General features: G+C 39.5%; 1 long non-coding RNA gene across 1 annotated transcript in view; it reads left to right on the forward strand.

Moving 5' to 3' along the window:
• Nucleotides 1-15,905, forward strand: part of LOC116512593 — a 114,248-nt gene that overhangs the window by 43,249 nt on the left and 55,094 nt on the right. Inside the window, exons 2-3 of the long non-coding RNA XR_004255903.1 lie at nt 7,622-7,681; nt 7,911-7,973. This is a non-coding gene — a long non-coding RNA (uncharacterized LOC116512593). The remainder of the gene's footprint in view (nt 1-7,621; nt 7,682-7,910; nt 7,974-15,905) is intronic.

Here is a 15,905-nt window from a genome sequence, read left to right on the forward strand (position 1 = left end):
TGACACAAACAAATTAAAAAAAACCCCCTAATTTATGTATTTCTGCAGCTGTATCAATAGGCAGTGCATATAAGCAGGATCTGAACCAATTCACAGCTGACTCCCTCCATCTTTGCAGTTTTGGACATTTAACCATAATTAAGATTTATTGTTTGCAACTTGCAGTTTGGAACATGGATATGGATACTTTTTGTTTACTGTTAGAAGAAATCCTTAAAACTGCCGTAAGTATGTAATTTTGCAAAATAGTGGGTTATTGGTATTCTTCTATTTGTTGTTGTTACTTGTGAAGTTGTGTCCGACCCATTGTGACCTCATGGACAACATCCCTCCAGGCTTTCCTGTCCTCTACCATCCTCTGGAGTCCATTTAAGCTCACACCAACTACTTTGGTGACTCCATCCAGTTACTTCATTCTGTCGTCCCCTTCTTCTTTTGTCCTCAATCTTCCCAGCATTAGGCTCTTCTCCAGTGAGTCCTTTCTTCTCATTAGGTGGCCAAAGTATTTAATTTTCATCTTCAGGATCTGGCCTTCTAAAGAGCATTCAGGGTTGATCTCCTCTAGGACTGACCGGTTTGATTGCCTTGCAGTCCAAGGGACTTGCAGGAGTCTTCTCCAGCGCTATAGTTCAAAGGCCTTAATTCTTGGGCGCTCAGCCTTTCTTATGGTCCTACCTTTACAGGCATACATTGCAATTGGAAAAACCATAGCCATATCAATTTGTGTATATGTAAACTATATGTAGTTTAGTGCCTGAAGCAAAATATGCTGTTTCAATTAGCTATTTGGATTACTGAAGTTCAGAAGGGTAGAGGATGGGCCAGAGCATATGTAACATTTGAATAAAGCAGAATGACCTTAGAACTAAGTTCCTCATATGCAGAAAAGACAAAAAATCTCTCTACACTGGGGAGGTGCTGTGGTTTAAAAGATGCGTATCAGGTTGAATTTCTGACATTGTTACTTCAAACTTATCAGATATCAGGTGATGGAAAGAACTAGTTGCAACTGTGAAGACCTCACAATATACAATATGGCCTAGGCAAAATAATCAAATTGCTACACAGCAGCTTCTTATCCAGTGTATGAATGATGCTACCTCTGACCATTTCCTAAAATTTTAGCAGAAAATTCCATACATTATTGCCTCTTTACATTTTACATAATATGTACATCAGTGAGAATCTGCCATGCCCTGATTTCCACCCCAACATCATTTTATATTTGAGAGCATAGCAGTAATATGTACACCTTGGCTATGCTGGTTGAGAATGATACAGCCAGTCCAAAGATCCAGAGGATCGAAGTAGAAAAATCTGGACTAAGAACAGATAGTCCTTTGAACTGGATTAATCATTTTCAGATAATGTTCCTTGGTCTAAATATTAAGTGGCATTTTATTCTTCCATTCAGCTTGTATAAGATATCTTTTTGCTAGTAGTCTTATCCTTATCCCACAACTGATTGAATGAAATATGAATAAAAATGGTAGCAGCAGGTTGTGGACGATCCCAGGAGATTTTCTATCTCTTCTAAGTGTGCATCAGTTACAATATGTAATTTTATCTCCTCATCTAATTGGATATCAGGCCAGCACATGCCCTTCCTTTCCCTGATCCTTACAACAATCTTATGTGACGGATTCATCTGAGAATTCAAGATTATGCAGTGATTTCATGGCTGACTGTAGATATTAACTTAGATCTCTCTGGGAGATCTATCCAGACAATTTTTTTTAAAAAAGTGGGAGTGAAATATTGTGAATTGTAATTTCTCAAAAGTATTATTTCCTTATTTTTGTTTTTCTCATTTATTCACAGGGTTTTTCAGATTTCTTTCCATCTTCTTCTGGGACTTTTTTTGAGTTTATGTTACAGGAAAGGTGATGGCGTAGAGGCATCTCCTATATCTATATAGGAGGTATAGGTATCTCCTATACCTCTTCAGCTCAGTTTTTGTTGACAGCAATGGCTGGTGCCCCCCTCCCGCCCCGATTTCCTAGCCATACCATAACAAATTCTAACGATTTACTACATATTGATTTTACAGTCGATAACATTGAAATGGCACTACATAACCTAAAGCCATCCCTATCTATTGGCCCTGGTGGATTATATGCCTACTTCTTGAAAAATCTTGCCACTGCCCTAGCCGAATCTCTATACAGTATACACAATCTATGAGGTATCTTTCAGAACCAGCTCCTTGCCCAACTTGTGGTCATTAGCCACAGTCATACCTATTTTTAAAAAGGGAGACCCTAGTCTAGTAGAAAATTACAGACCAATCTCACTGTGTTGCATCATCTGTAAAGTTATGGAATCAATTATAATCAATCCATCAACCTTCACTTAGAAACACACACAGTTTGGTTTCAGAAAAAATTTGTCCTGTATCTGCAACTCCTACACTGCAGAAATATTTGGACCACACAACACGACCAGGTAAAGTAATAGACTTCTTTTACATAGACTTCTACAAAGCCTTTGATTCAGTGGTGCATGACAAGCTACTGTTGAAACTAAGTTCTTACGGCATCTCCAGATCCCTGCACAAGTGGATAGCTGCGTTCCTGTCAAATAGGCAGTAGTCAAAAGGGAGGGCCCTATCAAATCCGGCACCAGTTAACAGCGGTGTCTCCGAAGGCAGCGTTTTAGAAACCACACTCTTTCTGCTTTACATCAATGACCTATGCGATCATATTAAAAGGAGCTGTGTCCTCTTTGCCAATGATGTAAAATAACTTAACACCACTGACAATGCTGCTGCCCTACAAAGCAACCTTGACTATGTGTCAGAATGGTCACGCAATTGGGAACGTAAAATTTGAACTAATAAATGCTCTCTCCTACATATTGGTAATAAAAATCAGAATGCCAAATACAAGTTGGGTGGAAACGATCTCGTACATGACTCTCACTTTGTCAAGGACCTAGGAGTACTCATCTCAAATGATCTAAGCCCCAGAGCTCACTGTAACAACATTGCCAAAAAGGTATTAAGAGTTGTTAACCTAATTTTGTGAAGCTTCCTCTCCAGTAACATTGTATTGCTAACTAGGGCATACAAAACATTTGCCAGACTAATTCTTGAATACAGCTTGTCTGCCTCGAACCCACACTGTATATTGGACATTAACATGATTGAGCAGGTTCAGAGGTATTTCATGAGAAGAGAACTCCACTCCTCTACTCACAATAGAATAGCTTATGCCACCAGGCTTGAAATTTTGGGCTTGGAAAACAGTACACAAAATTGTCTGTTACAATGTCTTGCCTGTCAATGACTTTTTCAGCTTCAACCACAATAACACATGGGCATACAATAAATACAAACTCAAGGTAAACCTCTTCAAATTTGATTGCAGAAAATACGACTTCAGCAACAGAGTGGTCAACCCCTGGAATGTTCTACCCGACTCCACCGTTACAGCCTCAAACCCTCACAGCTTCAATCTCAAACTGTCTACCGTGGACCTCCCCCCATTCTTAAGAGGACCATAAAGGGGACGTGCATAAGCGCAACAGCGTGCCTACCGTTTCTGTCTTACTGTCCCCATTTATCTGTATTTACTTCTTTTGTTCTTGTTTATGTTCATACCTATTCTTGTTATCTTGTATATGCTTGACAAATAAATAAATAAATAAATAAATAAATAAATAAATAAATCTCCATAACTCTGAAGCTTCGTTCACTGCAGACTTTTCATAATTGAAGAAGCTCAAAGGGAGAAGTTTCCTCATCATATCTCCCTTTGAAATTTGACTGAAACATCCTTAGTGTGGAAGGCTGCTGATTTCTCTTCTCACTTGAAATAAAATTCAGAAGCAAATCTTCTGTTGATTGGCAACCAGTAGAAAAACTGCAGGATGTTTTCCCCTGAATCATACTGCATAGCAGCTGGTTATAACTTGGTGGAATAATATTCACATATAAATTATTTCATACCAATTCCACTTCAACCCAGTGTCAAAGTTTTTCCATGATATGAAACTCAATTTAATTTTCATTTATTTCATCAAATCATAGTTGACTTGTATGTATTAGGGATGGAGCATAGATTCCTTGGTATTTGAAGTAAGTTTGAAACTGCTGCAAGCTTAAAATATACTTGGTGTTTTATTGGATTTTTTTGACAATTTCTTCACACAATTTCAATTTAGCTTCACACATACAAAATTTGACTAGACATGCTTCTTTAGGATTCATTTTTAAAACCAATCACACAATTCTTTTAATGTTTGGAAGTAGTGATAACTATATGTTCATCCTAGAAACTGGGATTTCAGTTCAGGCTACATAAAACTTGCTTTTTATGTCCCTCAGCTCATTACTTCTACTCCATCAATATCTGAGGTTTAGATTGCAAATTTCATGGGAGAGAAACTTCTCCATTTACTTACCCACCCATCCATCTATTGATGTATTCTACTTATTCAGGTATGTATAGCATAAGATTCAGGAAACAATGGAACTGTGTAATTTATAATATTATTTCTCCATCCTTCCCTTTGACTTGTGCTTTTTAAGTTATATTATTAGATTCCGACTTCCGGGGGGGAGGAGCCTGTCGCCGAATGTGCTCAACGGAGCCCCTCTCAGAGTTCTGGTCTGTATATCTAATTAAGATCAATAGATATCACCCCTTTCTGGCAGAAAGGGGCAGGCAGAAGCTCAGGTGCTAGGATTTATTCGTAGTTCACAGCCCCCCTTCTTTTTTTTGGGGCTGTGAACGGAGAAGAGATCCAGCGTAACTGAGCTCTTATCTCCAGCCAGTTCCTCGCAGCTGCCTTTTTGCAGCCCTAGACAGACGATCCCCCCCCTCAGGACAATGATAAATTGCTTAAAACAACTTAAGGCTAACACGAGCGGGTCTTACTCCTGTGATGTTTTTTTTTATATATATAACTATCTAAACACCAGCCTTGTTTTTCCTTTGAAACTTCTTTGTTCAACCGGGTTTCAAAATGGCGTTTTTACTGTGTTGGTGATTGATGACGTAATTAACCGGCTTTATCTCCCCGGAGATTGCTACTCATTAACAAGCAAAGTCTACAAATAATTTATTGAACTGACCAAGTGAAGACACTGCTTATCCGTTTATTCTCAGCTTTTATCTATAATGCCTCCCAGGTCTAAGCAGGCAAAAAAATCCCCCCCGCATGTGCTTAAAGAACTTGTTAGTAAATCGCTGCCTTTGCCTCCTACACCCCCTACTGGAGATTCCTTGACACAGGAGCTTCTTTTTAAAATACTCAATGACTTTAAACAAGAAATCAAAGAATTTGTGCTGGATTTATGCGATAAAATACAGACTAAAATTGCCCAAATAAAGGTGGATATGTTCGAAGTTACGTCTACTTTGACAGATTATATCGAAGAAATGGAGACCAAACTGGAAACTTTGGAGAAGGCTAATTCTAATTTGACTTCCAACATCCAAGCATTACAACAAGAGATTAGAGATACTCAAACACAACTTATAATGATAAATTATAACAGAAAGGCGTCTGCAATAAGAGTCAGAGGACTGCCCGAAAAGAAAGGAGAGAACTTGAAACAGACGTTTGTAGAAGCTTTCAGCCAAGCGGTGGGAGCTCCGGGATTCAATTTTGATTGGAATATTCGAAAAATCTATCGCCAGAATTCGTGTGTAGCAGAACAACGACAGCTTCCAAGAGACATAATTATATACTTCTTCACAAGAGAATCCAGAAATGCGATCACCCAAAAGTTTTACAATAACAGGCTCTGAATCGATGGCCATGATTTGTTTGTCTTTAAAGAGATCCCGCTCCAGATGCTGCAAGCAAGGAGAGGCTATACTTTTTTAACCCAAGAACTTAGAAATCGTCAAATACAGAATAAATGGGAAGCTCCAGCTGGAATCACAGTTACACTCGAAAATCAAAGATTTCGTATTAATTCTGTCTCGGAAGCCCGGGACTTTTATTATAAAACTCTGAAGGCGGGGCTTCTTGACTCACTCGGAAATGCGGAAGGACAAGGTGAAGGAGAGACAAGCAGCAATTCACTTGGTTACAAGAAGGAGGGAGTTGTTCTCCCCCTACTGGAGAGGCAGAGGAGCGAAAACTGAGGATTTAGTCATATTTATAAAGCAGCGGGACACGTGGTTATAAGGCAGAGGGTTGCCTTTTCTTTCCGGAAGGGCAGAAGAGTAAAGAATATAGATCCAGCGATGTCTTTAAAATACTTTCTAAGCTCTTGGACTGATTAAAATTTTAGGATTTCTGTTTGGTATGAAATGGTAAAGTTGTGTACTGATGAGGCATGGAAAGAAGCATTGCTTATGTTGGACAGATATTATTCGGGACTTTTATAAGACTTATTTGAATTTCAATCCAAACTGAGCATGAATTGTTTTCTGTGAGGAAAGCGGGGACTAAGATTTATTTGAATTGCGGTTTGGGATGAATGGAGTCGGGAGGAGTGGGGCAGAAGGGAAGGTGGAGCGGGATACCGATGAAGGGATCTCGGGATTGAATGAAGTGGTATGGATTTTGGGCACACATTTTACGGATTTATATACTTGAAGTATAACATAAAAAGCTCAGGATTTTAAAGTGAAGAGCGAGATCCTAATTTTATGGAATTTGGGCTTGGGAGGAATGGAGAGGAGAAACGAAGGGTAGGAAGATGAGTAGCGAAAGTATGATTAGATTGCTCTGTATTTGAAGATAAATTGATTTTTGTATAAACTAATATTTGAATATAAGGTTAAGAAAGGCTATCTGGAGAGTCTACAGGAAGATGGGGGTAAATATCAAAGAAGTAAGGGACGAGGACAAAATATAAATGGAATGATTTATATTGTTTAAATTTTAAGAATGATGGGAGGCTGAGCATAATGCAAAAGATTTAAAAAAAATTTTTTTAATTTACTTTTTCGTTTTTTTTCTTTTTCGGAGTGTTCTTTTTTATTTTATTTTTATTATTATTTTTAATAAGATATTTTAGAAGGTGAATGGTATTGAACTGTGCCGGGTGTGGGACCTGGGAAGTCGGAGGGGATTAGGGAGGGGGGTTCATTGGGGGTGGGTGGGTGGGTGGAGATATAGTTTCAATACATAGAATAAGAAGAATACACTTGTATACTGTTGATCCTTATCTTTTCTTTTTATTTTTCTCTTTTTTTTCTTTTTATTTTTTTTTCTTCTTTTCTTTTTAGCGAAATTTTTAGTAACTGAATAGATTAAGGAAGAGAGAAATGCACCATAGTGAGAAGTAGAGGAAAGGAAGAGGGAGAAGTAAGGAGGGAGGAAGAGGGGAATGTAAGGAGGATGAGAGGGGAAGGAGGGTGAGGAAGGCGAGAAAAGATAGGAGGGGAAAGGGAAGTAAGAGGGGTGATCGTTGGAGGGAGAAAGGAAAGTTGGAGGGGGAGAAGAAGGGGTGTATGAAAGTGATAGGTTGGGTTTATGATGAGTTGTGTTTAGGTTGGGGTTTTTCTTTTCTTATTATCATATTATTATTATTGCAAATATTCAGTATATAAGTGAATGTACAAAATTGAAAATGAAAATGAATAAAACATTTAAACTAACAAGTTATGTTATTAGATTCCAATCTATGTAAATATTTTCATCTCTTTTGTGTTGATAGTTGGATAGATTCCTTAGTTGGTTGACTTCGTTGTACACGGAAGAACTCGGATCTTGGAAGGTAATCATGCATATAGAGAAGACTGCCATTTTGTGATACTTTGCATATGTTCATATTTCTTGAGCAAAGTAGGTCACTATACTTCAGAAATCAACACTATTGTGCTCTGTGTATTACAGCTAGGGGTTCTCTACCAACACTACTTTAATTTTAGAAGACACACTATAGTTTTTTGAAGATATGCTGATAAGCTTGTTGATAATTAAACTTTTTTTTCTTTTTTTGTTAGATATATACTTATATAGCAGTTGAAACTAGTGTCCCTCACTCATTTGTGACAAGCAACAATCAGGTAAAGAATCAATGTATGGTCCCATTTATGATTCAAAGCACGAATAGCCATTTTTACCTCTGCTTATACTCTACCCAGCTTTTCAACCAAGCTTTGTGATCATTGTGTCAGGCAAACGTTTAAAGACCAAAAGAGTAACCTTAAGGTGAGTTGGGCAGCAAACAAAAATAAATAAATAAACAAGTAAAAAACAGTTTTGATTTTTCAGAAACAGACTTGTAACCTATAGCAAAGCTTTGGTACATGTTTGGTAAATTTTGGTACAATTTTCGGATATCGTAAGGCTAATCTACAAGACCAAGAAATGTACAATGTTTATCTGCCTCTGGACAACCTCCACTTATCTTTTCTTGGTCCATTTTAAAGTAGTGTTTTTCAACTTCTGCCAGCACAGATGTGCTGTCTGGCTCACCATCTGCACCTCATTTCACTGTAGGCCAATGCCTCCACTGCAATTAGCTACTGTGAGCTATGGCAGGAATTCCCCTTCCCTTCCAGTGACTGCTCACTGCTGTTCCACATTCATTTTGTCCTGGCTGCTGGATTACTAGAAAGGGTTAACCCTTTTTAAAAGGTGTTTTGTTCCAAATGCATTTGCAATACATTTGTAGCATGACAAATATCCTCAAATGTGTAACTGAAAAGGGGAACTTTTATATAAAACTGTATACAACTTAGGTTACCTCTGGTTCAAAATCAATGTCCAAAACAAAGGATTTTATCAGATTTTCCCAGGCTTAGCCTCCAATGAAAAGGCTCAATGGTAGAGATTCAAGGACACAATTCTGAAAGGATACTTTTATTTCAGATAGTAAGTATGCCTTTAATGACGAAGAAAACTAAATAGTGAAAATTCTACAATTCAAGCCCTATGTGTAGCTGTTCCTAGTTTCAAACCCTGTTTTGTTCTCCAATGCTTAGATTATAATGGACTGAGAACCATCTTTTTTTTCCATTAGAAAAAATGATTGACACCTGTGCATTGTTATTTTACCAGGAAAATCTTTGGTTGTTACTTGGCCAACTCAAAGCCTCACAAAGGTACTTAATCCTTTCCCTCTCCATATTATTATAACTATCAAACATTTTCAAATTGGACCATTTACGTGACTCAACTTACCTAGTAAGAAAAATGTTCTCTAAGAACCTCAAGGTCAAAGCCTGGATCTTAACCCTTACTCATTAGAGAAAACAATATGTGGGAGCTTTAAAAGAAATAGCTCTGCAATGTTAGCTACTTGCCATTATCACTGTTTTTCTTTTTCCAGGCTTCTGCCAAACCTCCTCCTTTAGCAATCAGTCTATGCGCCAAGCCCTTTTCTTTCTTTAACGCTTTAGGTGGAAGAGTAGGCAGTGCAGACATAGAGGGGGAAATCTCCAATGTTTGGTTACATTCATCATTCTTGCTTCCCTTGATTTGCAATCTGTTAGGCACTGGGGAGGGGCGTGTGTCTTCTGACAATGTGTGGCATCTTCCTGTGGGTGTTATTCAAGTGGAACTCTGAGAATTCCAAAGTTCTGAAAGAGTCTCCAAAATGCAAGGCGAGCAGGTCATAAGGAGGTGGTGGAAAAAGAAAATAAAAAGACAGTGACAAGTTAGAACAGAAGGTGAATCAATGGCTGGAAGGGACCCTGGTGCAGCTCCATCTGGAGAGAGGTTTGATGTGTCTGGAAAGCATTATTTCTGCAAAGCACTGAACCCTTTTTCAGCTTAGAGATAGGGATCTTAGTCCACTGCCAAATATAAGCCTTCCTGATGGCACATTGGGGGGGGGGGAGTCAGAGAATAAATACACTAGTGCCACAATGCAGGGGGGAAGGCAGCCAATCCTTTTGCTTTAAGACCTATCAGGCATCTGGCCTAGTCCCAGGAGGCGGTCTACAACTTCAGATTGCATTAGCTGAGACTCCTATTTCATATCACTGGATGCTCCAATTTGATGACAATTTAATTGGTTGAATATGAAAGGAGATCTAGAAGTCTCCCTGATTGATTGTTCTTAACAGTTCAGTTTCGCAGAACGGAACCGTTGTACTCTGCCTGCTCATCTTTTTTTTTTTAAAGTTCAGCATTCTCGATATGTAAATGTAACAAATTTTTGATAATAACTTTCTGGTTTTGTGGGTAAATTAAAAACAGCTCAGATCTGCCTGCAGCTTCCTCATAATTTTTTTGCCCCTTGAAAAATAACTCATGCAGATCTGTTTATTGAGTCCCAGTTTCCTTGACAGTGTTTTGTGGTTTGGATCTGCCCAAATGTCAGTATCTTTATAAAAAAACCTTATGCATGACTGCAAAGTTCAGTGGGGCTTGTTTCCAGGTAACTGGAAATAAAATTTCATCCCTATATAATCAATATGGCATGTCTGTGGTTTGGAATATACAGGTTTCTAAGAAGTAACCAAAATGTTTAGTTTCTCTCCTGACTTTTATTTTTAGAGCATTCAATATAATGAATTTCTATGTAGTGGATGTTTAAGATTCTGCTCTATAAATTACAATGAATAACAGCCAGGTAGGGAGCTTTCAGGTGTTACTCTAATCCTATATGCCAGCATGCAGACAATTACTACTTTTGTTGGGGTTTACAGTTATTAGGATGGTCTTTATATAAAGTGACCAGATTTTAAAATTGGTAAAGCGGGACATCATTGGTGGGTGGGGCGGGGAGGGGAGGGGGGGGGTTCTTGATTAAAATTTTTGCCGCCTGGCGCTCAGGTGAAGCCGCCAAAGCTCCTGCCCATGGCAGCAGTGGTGCTTCCTCCCCCTCCGCTCGGAGCACTGAGCTGGGCACCGCGTTACCCCTGCCCTGCCCCCTCCTCCGCCGCCGTGCTTTTGAGGAGCCATCGGGCCTTTTTTCCTGCTCCCGTCGCTCCGCTGCCTTCTTACTGGCTCCCGTGGCCTAAAGGCATCTCAAAAGCACGGCGGGAGCTTTGCCGGCTTCACCTCAGCCGCAGCGCCGGGCAGCAAATCCGGCGGTGCTGTTAGAGGAGGAGGATGCAGCAGCAGTTAGTCCAGTAGTGGCGGGGGCTTACCGTCAGTCCAGTCGCCCCGTGCTCATCACAACAAATCACTGCGGCTCCGCGGGAGTTAAAAAGTGCTGCACGGTGTTTTCTTGCCTTGGGAACAGTGGTCCCGCGGGGGAGTTTCCGGCCGCTGTGCTCGCTTCGCCCGCCGGCCCCTGAAGTGCGCGAGGGATGCTTTGGGGAAAGGCTCTGCTTCCAGACCCCGCCGAGGGCCACACACACAGGTGGCTCTTTTTGGAGAGGGTGAGAGGCGGAGGCTTTCCCATGGCTTGTCCGGGTGGAAGTGGGGCTGGAAAGGCGAGCCACTCCCCCGCCCATCCGCCCACTCACTCGCTACACCCCGCCCATGCGAGCGGCAGCGGATGGGCGGGGGAACAAATGAGCGGCTCACTCGCTCCCCGCCCATCCGCTCGCTCACTCGCTACACCCAGCCCATGCGCGTGGCAGCGGATGGGCCGGGGAACGAATGAGCGGCTCACTCGCTCCCCGCCCATCCGCTCGCTCACTCGCTACAGTACCCCGCCCATGCGAGTGGCAGTGGATGGGTGGGGGAGAGAGCGAGAAGGTGCCAAAATTAAAGTGGGATATTTTGAGAATGCTCCGGGACGCGGGAAAAATTATGAAAAGGCGTGGCTGCCCCGCCAAATGCGGGACATCTGGTCACCCTATCTTTATAGCATAATAATTTTACAACAGGCATCAGGCCTGTTTCCATCTATTACAGATCGGTTCTCTCCTGTTCGGGCTAATCAAGTTGTGGTGGCTGCGGGAGGCTCCGCCACCCACCCCAATGTAATATCAAGCACTGTGCATGCACAGAAGGTGGTGTGCACGCCCAGACACGACACACATGCACATATGCGGCACATTTGAGCGAAGAAAGCACAAGCACTCACCGTCACCTATGTGAATTAGTATGTAGGGTAAGTGAATCCCACTGCTATTACAGATGTGGTTGAAATGGGGATTTGTTCCCCATTTCCATTTGCACTTATGGATTAGAGTACTGAATGTCCACTACAAATCACTGAATTTCAAGTGTGCTATTTCATGGTTAAAAATTAAAAATATCTAAAATAAGTCATTAAGTGCAATGCTGCTTGCTCAGAACTTCTCAATTTCTTAGAGTGTGGCTGTGCAAATGTCTGGTTGGTTGACTGTGGTGCACAATCATCCTCCCCCACCCAATACTTCTTTAAAGCATTTCCCCAAATGACTGTGAGTCAGGAAGTTAAATAGATCAATGGCTACATGCAATATCATGTGAATGGATTTCCACGTGCGAAACTGTTTTATTCACTGTTTTATCCACTGATCCTGGGGAACAGAAATGTGGGACCGTATATGAAACCAATATTCTGGCTGGTTAATGCTGTATGTTCTGCTGGCAAGCACAAAACTGAATGGGAACTAAGAAGGAAAAAAATGTTTGCTTTCACAAAAAAAAACCCCAGTTTCAAAGAGCTACAACTCTTTCAGATATTTTTTTCTGAAAAAATGTTTTTCTATATGGTAATATGACAAAAGCTCTAAAAAAAGTGCTCTCAATAGTAATTTAACAAAAAAGTAGTTTTAATTTATTTTACATTAGCCACAACAATAAGAATATATTAACCTTTGAAAAACAAACTTGCTTGAAGATTTAGCATTTGTAAAAAATGTAAAAATAGTTCCAGTTTATAGAAACTAAAAAAGGATACGGAATTTTCCATTTTTAGAAATGTCTGTTTAAATTTATTATAAACTACTTCTTTGCAAGCTGTATTTTAAGTTTAAATCCTCATAATATATGTGGAAAAAATATTTACTAGGTCTTTTTCTAGGTCTCACATTGAAAGTTTAGATTAGGAATGATGACAACAACAAACGTCTTTGAACCAAACTGACGCTTAGGCCCTTAAAGGGTTTCTCCAAGCCCAGGAAGAAAATTGTCCAAGGAGTATTTAACAATTATTCCCAGTCTAAGAGAACTTAAGGTCCTTTCTTCCGAGAGCAGTAAAATCCTCCTGTATCCCTTTGAGCTATGGGTTTGGTGTGTGTGTGTGGGGGGGGGGGGGGAGGCGGGAGTGGAGTACGCTTAGGAAGTGGGCCGATTAATTTTCAGCTCAGTTCCTGCTCTGTTGAAAATGCTATAAAGGTGGTTTCACTGCTTTTCCTCTGAAGCTCAAGGCGGCTGCCTTCTTAGAGCTGAAGCTCATATCTCATTTCCCTGATGCTCCTGGGGTTTCCCCCTCCCTCCCAGACTCAGAAGTACTTAGAGGTAGGGCTTTGCTACTCCAAACCCCCCTTCTCTTCTGCACACACACTCACAAGGATCAGGAACCATGACATGGTGATGGCTGGAGCGTTTATTTTCCTGCTTCTCTCTTGCTGCAATATTCTTCCAGTTTCCATAAATTTTCAGTGTTCATTTGGTCCTCAATTTTCTACTGGCAACTTTGAATGATTTTTTTTTAAAAAAATCTGTGTTTTCCTTGTCTTTATTATTAATGCAAAAATTGTGATTTAGAAAATGAAAAGTAATTTTAAAGGTTTAAATTTCCTAATGGTGCATTTAAAAATGGCTTAAATGCTTTATTTTTGTAATATTTCAGACCTGCAATATCATTTTAAGATAACACAGATCTGAGTCAAAGCGAAACCATGAGTGACCGTTCCAATATGTTTAATATGCTGAAATAAAACTAGTGATGGGAAATTCCAAACCTTTGCATTTTTTAATACCCTTAGAGCACGATCGCTTCATCTCTAAACAAAAAAAAAGTTTCTAGGACCTGAACAGATAGTAATATGTTATATAAATATTTTGAAGAATAAATCTAAGACAGGCAGAGAAGAAGACTGGCCGTTTCCTAATTCCAATGTCTTCCAGACTGTGACTATGCTTGTTCTACCCTTTCTGCTAGTGTTAACTTGTTTTGTTTTGTTTTAACTTTAAACCCTCCATTTTGAAAACCCACCTGTCATCTCTGTTCAGGTAGCCATATTTGAATTGCAATCTTCTCCAGCAGGGCCCTTTGGGCATGTGGAATTCAGGGAGTCCCCACATTATCTGCAGGACTTCACATGATGGCTGCCCTGTTCCTTTTCGGCTTGTATAGTGTTCCTTCATGTTGTTGTTCTTTAGCCAAAGCTGTCATTTATCCAAAGAACAAGAGAAGCCATGTGATGAATTTTTTTTTTCAGGATTCCTTTTGGCCAATGGCCCAGTGCTAATGAAGCCCCTTCCAAAGTGCTAAAGAGCTGTTGCCAGAATCAGTTATAGTGAAAACAATAGGGGAGTGGCACACAGACAGGAGACCCAGTGTATGTGTGCGTGCAAGCGTGTGTGAGAGAGTTAGTGAGTGTGTGACCCTGTGCATGGAGGGAAGAAGGCTTTATCAATGTGTTTTTGTTGTCCTTTCCCCTTAAATTGGAGGGGAATATGGTACAAAAGGTTCCATAACATATTTTGCTTAATATTTTATGCTGGATTACTGGTAAAACAATATAACGGGAATCCTGGCAGTCAGATCTCATAGAGGCTTGAGAAAATTCAAATTGCAGCCCATAATTGGAACTGAGCCCTATTAACATAATGGCATTTATTTCTGAGTAAACAAGCCATACAACCAAAAAGTTATTTATTTCATTTCATTTATAACCCACTTTTATATTCAAACAAATACATTAGGTGGCTAACATGTTTAATTTATTTGTGTCTTATTGCAGGGAGCATCCTGATCTTTATAAATGTTCTGTTACATTATTTCTTTGCATAACAGAGCAATAATTTTAATAGAGTACAGATGTAGGTAGGGAAAAATTATTATTCCTGTAAAGCCACTGAGATGCATTTTACCAAGTCAGAATTTGTTAAATATTCACTTTATCTGCTATTGGTCATATATATTTGCATTTTTTCTGCTAAATATTTGGGGTTTTCTAGGTATTTTCCTATTGACTAAATAGCTTGTTTTAACTTCCCTGTAGTTTAATCTCAGTTTTGCTCTAATACCTCAGAACATTTTTATATTTCCTACTGTCTCCATTTTACTTCATGTACAGACTTTGACAAATATTACTTCCCCCTTTCTCACCATCTAATATTTGTGTATTACATTTAGAAAATGGAGATTCTCAGTCATCCAGATCGTGGCTGTCTCAAAGGTGCTTTTTCAAGAGGCAACTGCACTTTGTTTTTCCTTGAAGACGTTTCACTTCTCATCCAAGAAGCTTCTTCAGTTCTGAACTGAAGAAGTTTCTTGGATGAGAAGTGAAACATCATCAAGGAAAAACAAAGAAAGTCTAGTTGCTTCTTGAAAACGCACCTTTGGTAGATTGAAAAATACTTTTTTGTTGTAAACTTCACAATTAAAAATGTGGGGGGAGAAATGTCAAAATTGAAGTAAAGGCTACATGAGTAGCCTTCCTGTAAAATCTTGGTTCTGAGTCTTTTCACAAATTTGTTATGCCTTTTTTGTGTAGTTGTGTGAAAAAATGGATCAGTCAATTCATTTTCCTGTTTTATTAATCTTGTAATTTTTATGAATCAAAATATCATGGGATTTTATTGCTGATTGAGTTTATAGCTTTCAGCACCATCTACTGGAGACATTTAAAACATAACAAGTTTTATTGAGAATAATCCGGAGTACAATTAGTCTTTTACAACCCTTCTTTTAGTGACTGTTCAAAATTACAACAATCCTGAAAAAAGTGACTTATGACCATTTTTCACATTTATGAACATTACAACATCCCGATCTTCACATGATCAAAATTTGAATGCTTGTCAACTGGCATGCATTTATGACGGTTGCAGTGTCTTGGGGTGATGTGATCACCTTTTGCAAGCTTCTGACCAGCAAAGTAAATGGGGAATCCAGATTTACTTAAAAACAGTGTCACTAACTTAACAACTGC

The sequence above is a fragment of the Thamnophis elegans genome, chromosome 8, assembly GCF_009769535.1.
Source record: "Thamnophis elegans isolate rThaEle1 chromosome 8, rThaEle1.pri, whole genome shotgun sequence".
Lineage (NCBI taxonomy): Eukaryota > Metazoa > Chordata > Lepidosauria > Squamata > Colubridae > Thamnophis > Thamnophis elegans.